This window comes from Vicugna pacos, unplaced genomic scaffold, assembly GCF_048564905.1.
Source record: "Vicugna pacos unplaced genomic scaffold, VicPac4 scaffold_20, whole genome shotgun sequence".
NCBI classification, from domain to species: domain Eukaryota; kingdom Metazoa; phylum Chordata; class Mammalia; order Artiodactyla; family Camelidae; genus Vicugna; species Vicugna pacos.
This window is the reverse complement of record NW_027328741.1, coordinates 9463567-9471704: the sequence shown is the minus strand read 5'-3', so window position 1 is coordinate 9471704 and position 8138 is coordinate 9463567. Positions and strand designations below refer to the sequence as shown.

Genomic DNA, 8138 nt, shown 5'->3' with positions numbered 1-8138 from the left:
TTGGTCTTTTTACAAATTCTTCCATTTTCCTCTTTTCCTTACAGAAATTATTTAAATTTACACCCATATTGTTCCATCGAATGATCATATCAATCAAATATCTCTTTTTTTCTTTAAATGGTAACTTAGTCTCCCGTTTAACTCATTAATCCATTTTTTTTAAAAAAAAAGATAATAAATGTACACAACTATGTTTATTTTTCAAATAAGAAAATTGCAGATATTTGTCGACATTTGCCAACATCAATTTTAATCTTTGTTATCCTGCATAATCTGGTAGTCCTCTGATAGATCAGTTGTTATTAGGATGACATTCATAACCTGAAGATGTCTGATGAGTTGGCCTTGAAAGAGATGTAGCTGATGTATCAGCTATCAATGGCACTAGAAACCGTGGTGTTCTCCCTTGTTGAAATTTAGAAAAATGACCTTCATTGGCAGATATGTTGTGATATCTTTTTGGAAAAGTACAAGGCTCCACAATCAGTCCAAAATAATTGCTCTGTATGGGAGAAAAGATGCTGTACTTAGAGTAGAATTTGTAGTTGTAATGAAGTTCAAAACACGGCCATTTGCTTCAGTGTAGCTGCTTTGAGAGTGCTCATGGACAGTGGTCAACTGATTGAAAATAGCACTTTGATCCACTGCAATTTGTTCTGGTGGTCTAACTGACATTGATGATAGAGGAGAAAAATCACCTTGATTGGGGTAGTTGTATCATCAATTATGTGGCTAGTAGAGGGCTTCCTTATTAGAGCCATGTTTAAATTTGGAGAAGGTAAAAATGCACTTTCTCCACTAGTGTCATACACAAAATCAGAATTATGTTTACCAACATTACCTCCTCCTTTAAAGAGCTTCTTGTTGAAATCTTGAGACGATGAAGATACCAGAGAGGCATTTTTAATCCCAATTCTTCTTTTAATTCTCACTAAAAGCTTGTGACAGGCCCTTTTAAAATTTGGATTATGGTAGAACTGCAGCTACAACAAAAAAAGAAAGATTTTTAATAATATATTAGAACAAAATACAACACTACAATAAGCCTAACCTATAAAACCTCAGATTTCACGTTTACAATGCAAAGATAATATCATCAAAATATGAACATTGCTGACGATATTTTGAAGTTCCTTGTTTGGAAAATACACATTTAAATAGTACAGTCATCAAATTTAAGACGTTAGCATTTGCAGTAACGGAGAATGCCACTTTTTAAAAGCAGCTTTAATAGCTTTATTTAGATTTCTGATAAGATTCATAGTTGCAAGCAAAGTTTCTCATAATCTTGAATAGTTAATGCACTGTCATCATTTTTAGAAAAATAAGGATTTTAACCTTTGTAGTTTTATACAATTTTCAAAATCAAGCTTTACATTTATATTGCCATTGATTGATGTACAAAATAAAATTTTATGCATAAGTTACCAAATCGGAACTAAAATTTCTGAATACCTTGCTTAAAACAGAGACTTCTTTTCCTTGTGCCAGAAAGTCAGCTAGATAAGCAGATCTTTGAAAATTCTGCCTCACTTTACTAAACCCATAAAGGTTAAGCCGTCTAACTAAACTTTTCATACTTCCAGTTTCAAATATTCTGAAAGGGGCCTTTCTTTTCAAAACTTACTTCTTAAAGACATCTTCATCAATCACTATGGAAGTTACATTATCATCCCACCAGATGGATTTAAATTGGTCACTCCCAGCCATTTTCCAGAGTTTTCTTGGGAATGTCAGAGGACAAAAATCATTATCTTCATTTGGTTCCGAGACACAATGTGTGTAACATGGCCTTTTTATCAAGGATTCTTCAGACAAAGTCTGAAAAGCATTTTCTTCAATCACAGACCACAAGTCCAAGTGTGCAGAGAATGTTTGATCACACAATAGAGATCTACCAGAGTTTCCTGAACCAGTTGGTCCAACTTAAGGAGACACATCTTGAATTTCTGAAGAAATATGCTCCATCTCAAAAAATTTTTCTACAGCTTCATTTCTAATCTGCATGATTTTGAGCACTGCATCTTCAAATGCTGCTTTAGCAGGCCTGCAAGTTAAACTGTTAGGCCATCAAAGTGGTTCTCAACCTGAGAGGCTGTGACATCACAAAATGACAGGTCTCCTAGCAACTCAAGTGGAACATTCAGCCAGTGTTTCCTTCTCATTCATCCAGTTAAAATGAAACATATAGGATGTTTAATTTTATAGTGTGATGTGGAAATAATTTCCCCACAAAATCTTTTTAAATAATTTAATTTGGGGTCTATGAAATGAAACCAATCTCCTTCCTTTTGTACACAAATTTACACCAGATTGGTGAACAGAGTATACATATGAAAAAAATAAGTAAAATAATTTTAAAGTTTTGGTATTTAACTTGAAATTTGTCTAAAACCTGTGCAGAAAAGGTATAACTATTTTATTATCATTTGTAATTGAAGTGAAACAAAATTTGATTTGGAAACGGAAGTATTTATTTATCTGTGTACTTTACAATAAGTAGCTCTATATTTAAAACTTCAGCAGAAAAAATATCAATTTATTTGTTATGTTTATAAATAAATGGTAAATATATATGAATTAAAATTAGATTAAAATAATCAATCAAATTTAAGAAATCCCAAAGGGGAGAATTTTTGTTTTAATTTGTAATTCAGCGCTATAACTAAAACAAATGAAATTTAATATTCTACTTTAAAATAACACAAGAGAAAATCTTACGGTACCTTACAAATGTTTATTTTTACCATTCTTTCACTCAGAGGTTTTTCAGTCCCTAGAAGGAATAAATTTTCCTTTCATTTTTATAATCCATATATTTGTTGCTTCTGTTAAGTGTTTGAAAATGTCTTTGATAAATACAGTTATGCACAAAGTCCTGGTTTCTATAAGCAGTGACTCCATTAAGGGGCAAACAATCAAAAAACAAGGAAATAACAGTATATGTGGGTTGGGGTGCAAAAGAACTGGTAATGCATTTTAGGAAGCAATATGTTTCCCATTCCTGAAACATTTGTCATTGTTAGTATAATACGGCATTTTAAGGCATCTCTTTTGTGCACTAAATGTAAATAATAGCTATGAGCTGTATCAGTAAACTGTAGTAAATCCAGTTCTACCAAAAGTTATATTTTTTTTAGAAATAAATTCCATTAAACATAAGCCAAATTCAAAATGAGGGAAAAACTTTTTAAATAAATAAATATACACTAAAGCTACAATGTAAATTTTTCCTTCTGTATGTGTATATTCCATTATAAATAAATTTTAGCAACCAGAATTCATTACATTTTATAAGTATTATAAACTACAGTTAACTGTGATTTATTCCAGACCCATAAATATTATTTTACATACACAAATCAAAAAGTGTGATACCATCCCTTACAAAACAGAGAATTCAAAAGTAACAATCTCAAAAAATGTAAGAAAATTATTGACAGAACTGATCTTAACTTTTGTATACAATAAATTCTTAACAAATTCTCTCTGGATAGAATATAACTAAAAATAATAAAATCCATATATGAAACACCCATGACTAACATCAAGTTCAATGTGAACATACAGGAAGGTTTTCCTCTGGTCCAGTACTACAGAAAAGTAGCTCATTCTCACAAGTCCTAAATTACACTACTAGAAGTCCTAGCCAGAAAAACTAGTCAAGAAAAAAGATAAAAGGCATCCAACTTGTAAACAGGTAGTACAAATTTTACAGATGACATAATTATACATAGATGGAAAATACCATATACTCCTCCAGTGACTGTTAGAAATAGTCAAAAAACTTAGTAAACTTGCAGAATACAAAATCAATATACAAATATATGTTGCATTTTTATATGCTAACAACAAATTATCAGAAAGAGAAATGAGGAAAATAATTGTGTGTATATTTATACCAAAAAGAATAAAAAAGGAATAAAATTGATAAGTGAAATAAAAGGTCTAAACATAGATCTATATATTACACGTGCAAGAAAAATAAGTAAACAAAATAAATAAAAGATATTCTGTGCTCATAGATTGTATACAATGTAAGGAAATACTCTAATCTATCTTTCACATGTTCAATCTCCCCTGCACTACGTATTCAGGAGAATGTCTATTCTTCATTTTATGCTCTTGCTTTTTCATGTATTTTTTCATGGGTTAATTGATCATAGGTGTGAGGGATTATATCTGGTTGCTCTATTCTCTTCTATTGATGGGTGTCTGTTTTTGATCCAGTATCTTGTTTTTTAAATTACTAAAGCTTTAGAGGACACTTTAACATCAGAGTATTTTACACTATTAGATTTAATACACTTTTTAAAAATTATTTTGTCAATTCATGATCTTTGTGGTTACATATAAATTTTGAAATTATTTCTTCTATTAAATGGAAAAATCTCATGAGTATTTTGAAATGAATCACACTAAATGTAGATTGCTTTGTGTTGTATGTTTGTTTCAACCACATAGTTTCACATCATTAACATTAGACATCTTTTCATTTCTTTGGATCAGATTTAATTTCTTTCATCAATGTTTTCTATTTTTTAATGTATAGGTTTTCATCTTATTTGTTACCTTGATTTTAGGTATTCTTTACATATATATATATAATTATATACATTATATTTGTAAACACATTTCCTACACAAATACAACAGCCAGAAAGCAGTGGCAAGACATATTCAAAGTCCTGAATGAAAGGAAGCTGTAATCTAAAGTAATTCATCAAGCAAGGCTATACTTTAGAATAGAATGAGAGATAAATAACTTTCATAAAAGTAAATACTAAAAGAAATTAGCAACAGAAAAAGAAAAATGAAAGATCTACCCTAAAGAAAAGAAGCAGGATGCTATAGAAAGGATAAAGGCATAATTAGAAAGGCAAAAGCTACAATGACATACAATAGAATATACATGATATTTTAAAACTGGACATCAAAATTTCTAAGGTACAGAGTGTGAAACAGGACAATTCAGATTATTTTCTTCTTGTTTCTCTTCTCTGTAGGAGGGGTTAGAATTTGTATTCCTATCAGTCAAAATAAATATATATAGTAAAGGGTCAATATACATATAAAACAGAATAACCATAAGTCAAAAACTTACAATGAAGTCAAAAAGCCAAAAAGAAACCAAGATTATAAAAGAAAACTAATCAAGCCACAAAAAGAAAATGAAATGAACAAAAAGTAAATACAAAATCATCTGGGAAATGAAGATCAAAATGGAAATAAACAACAGTGTATCAATAATTATCACAATTGTTAATAGAGTACGTGCTTCAATCAAAAGATATATATTGTCAGATGGGATAATATAGCAAACCCTACATTATGAAGCATACAAGAGACCCACTTTAGTAAGAGGAACACACATCAATTGACACTCAGAAGATGGAAAAATATATACCATGCAAATGGACATGACAAGAAAGCAAGACTATCAGTACTGACTTCACACAAAATAGACTTTACAAGAAAGGCCATAGAGAAAAATAAACAAGGACATGATATAATTATTAAAGGAGCAATACAAAATGAGGGTATTATACTCATTAATATATATGCACTCAATGTAGGAGCAACTAAATACGTAAAGCAAATACTAATAAATAAAAAGGGAGAAATTAGAGGGAACACAATCAGAGTAGGAGACTATAACTCCCCATTACCATAACTAGACTGGTATTTCAGACAGAAAATTAATAAGGAAACAAAGATACTAAAATTTACGATGAAATAATTGGAGTTGGTTGATATTTTCAAAACAATAATTCTCCCCAAAGCAGAATATACATTCTTTTCCAGTGCACATGGAACATTTTCTAGGAAAGATTATGTACTCATGCACAGAAGAAGCTTCAACAAATTTAAGAAGATAAAATTATTTCAAGCATCTTTTCTGAGTATAAAACCATGAAAGTAGAAATGAATCATAGAAAAACAGGGACAAAAAATGACACCATGTAGATTAAACAACATGGTACCAAAACAAGTATGGGAGGTGAAGAATTAATATAAGAAATTAAAAAATATTGAGAAATATTACAAAACCCTATGTAAAATATATTGTATACAGATAAAGCATGCTTAAGAGGAAAGTTCATAGTGACAATGCCCTCCTCAAAGAAGAAGAGCAATTTCAGATAAATAATCAAACGTTCTACGTACACTAATCATGAAAAGAAGAGCAAACAAAACCAAAAGTCAGCAGAAAGAAGGAAATAATCAAGATCAAGTAAGAAAGAATTGAATTAGACTTTAAAATATAGAAAAAATCAAACATTTTTTAAATAGTAAACAAAATTGACAAAACTCTGGACAGACTCATCAACAAGAATAGAGAGAGAACACAAATAACATAAGAAATGACAATGTAGAAACTACAAAAAGTACAACAAATTTGCAAAATATCATAAGGGACTACCATGAGCAACTATATGGAAACAAACTGGAAAACCAGGAAGAAATGCAGAAGTTTCTGGAAACATTCAGCCCACCATTTTTGCATTAAGAAAATATTGACCATTTGAACACACAGATCACCAGAAATGGAATATAATTATTAATAAAATAAAAAATCTCTGCAAACAAAATTCAGACCCCAATAGCTTCACTGGGAAATTTGACCAAACATTCAAAGAAAAATCCATACCACTCCTCCTCAAACTTTTCCAAAAGCTTGATATGGAGAGAGTACTCCCAATCTCACACCATAAGGCCAACATCAACCTGACACCAAAACCAGACAAAGACACTACCCCAAAAGACAACAATAGGCCAATATCATTGATAAAAATAGATGCAAAATTATTTAAGAAATTATTAACAAACAGAATCCAACAGTATGTAAAAAAACATTATAAACCATGGCCAAGTTAGGTTCATACTAGGAACACAAGGATGGTTGAACATATGCAAATCAATCAGTCAATTGTGATACACCATATCAACAAAAGAGAGGGCAAAAAACCACATGATCATCTCAGTAGATACAGAAAAAGCATTTGAAAATATTTAACACTTATTTGCAATAAAAGTTCTTACCACAGTGGGCATAGAGGGACCATATCTCAACATAATGGAAGCTATTTATGACCAACATATAGCCAACAAAATACTCAATGGTGAAACCCTGAAAACCTTCCCACAAAACCTGAGACAAGACAAGGTTGCCCATTCTCATAATTTCAATTCAATATAGTCTCGGAAGTCCTAGCCACAATGATCAGGCAAGAAAAAGAAATAAAATGATTCAGACTAGAAAAGAAGAGGTAAAATTTTTATGATATGCAGACATGACAGTATATAGAGAAACTGTAAAAGCTTCACAAAAAATACTTGGGTTAAAAAAGGAACTGGGCAATGTACCAAGTGTAATGTACAAAAACCAATTACATTTCTTTACACTACCATTGAATCAACAGGAAAGCAAAGTATAGAAACAACCGATTTTATAACTGCACCCAAAAGTATTAAGTGCTTAAGAATATATCTGCCCAAGGAGGTGAATATCTTAAACGTGGACAACTAGAAAACATTGATTGAGGAAATCAAGGAAGATTTGAAGAATTGAAAAGATACCCAATGGACTTGTAATGGAAGAAACAAAATTGTAAAAATGGCCATACTGCCCAAGGCAATCAACAAACTTAATGTGATTTCCTATAAAATTATGCAAAATATTTCTTTTTAGGACTGAAACAAATGATCCTAAGATTTACACAGAGTGATAAAAGATCCATAATTTCCAAAGCAATATTCAAAAAAATGAAAGAGGCTGGAGGAATAAACCACCAGGTCTCCATACACTATTGCAGAGCTACAATAATCAAAATGACAGATATTGGTACAGAAACAGGCATATGGACCAATGGAACAGAATAGAGGGCCTAGGAATAAATCTACAGGCCTATGTTGAATTAATCTATCACAGAGAAGCCAAGAATATGACAGAGAAAAGATCATCTCTTCACCAAATGTTGTTGGGAAATCTGGATAGCAGCATACAGTGTAGTTAGAACACTCCTTCACTCCATGCAAAAGAATAAACTCAAAATATCTTGTAGACATAAATGTAAGGTAAGACACAGTAAATCTCCTAGAAGAAAACATAGGCAAAACACTCTGAGATAAATCGCA

General features: G+C 31.0%; 1 long non-coding RNA gene across 1 annotated transcript; it reads right to left on the bottom strand.

Annotated features, from left to right (window-relative positions):
* Positions 1-242: 242 nt before the first annotated feature.
* On the bottom strand, positions 243-1898 carry LOC140694101 (uncharacterized). Its single transcript, XR_012069852.1, has 3 exons — positions 1628-1898; positions 842-983; positions 243-502 (listed from the first exon to the last, which is right to left on the bottom strand). It is a non-coding gene; the product is annotated as an uncharacterized lncRNA (long non-coding RNA).
* Positions 1899-8138: the final 6240 nt, after the last annotated feature.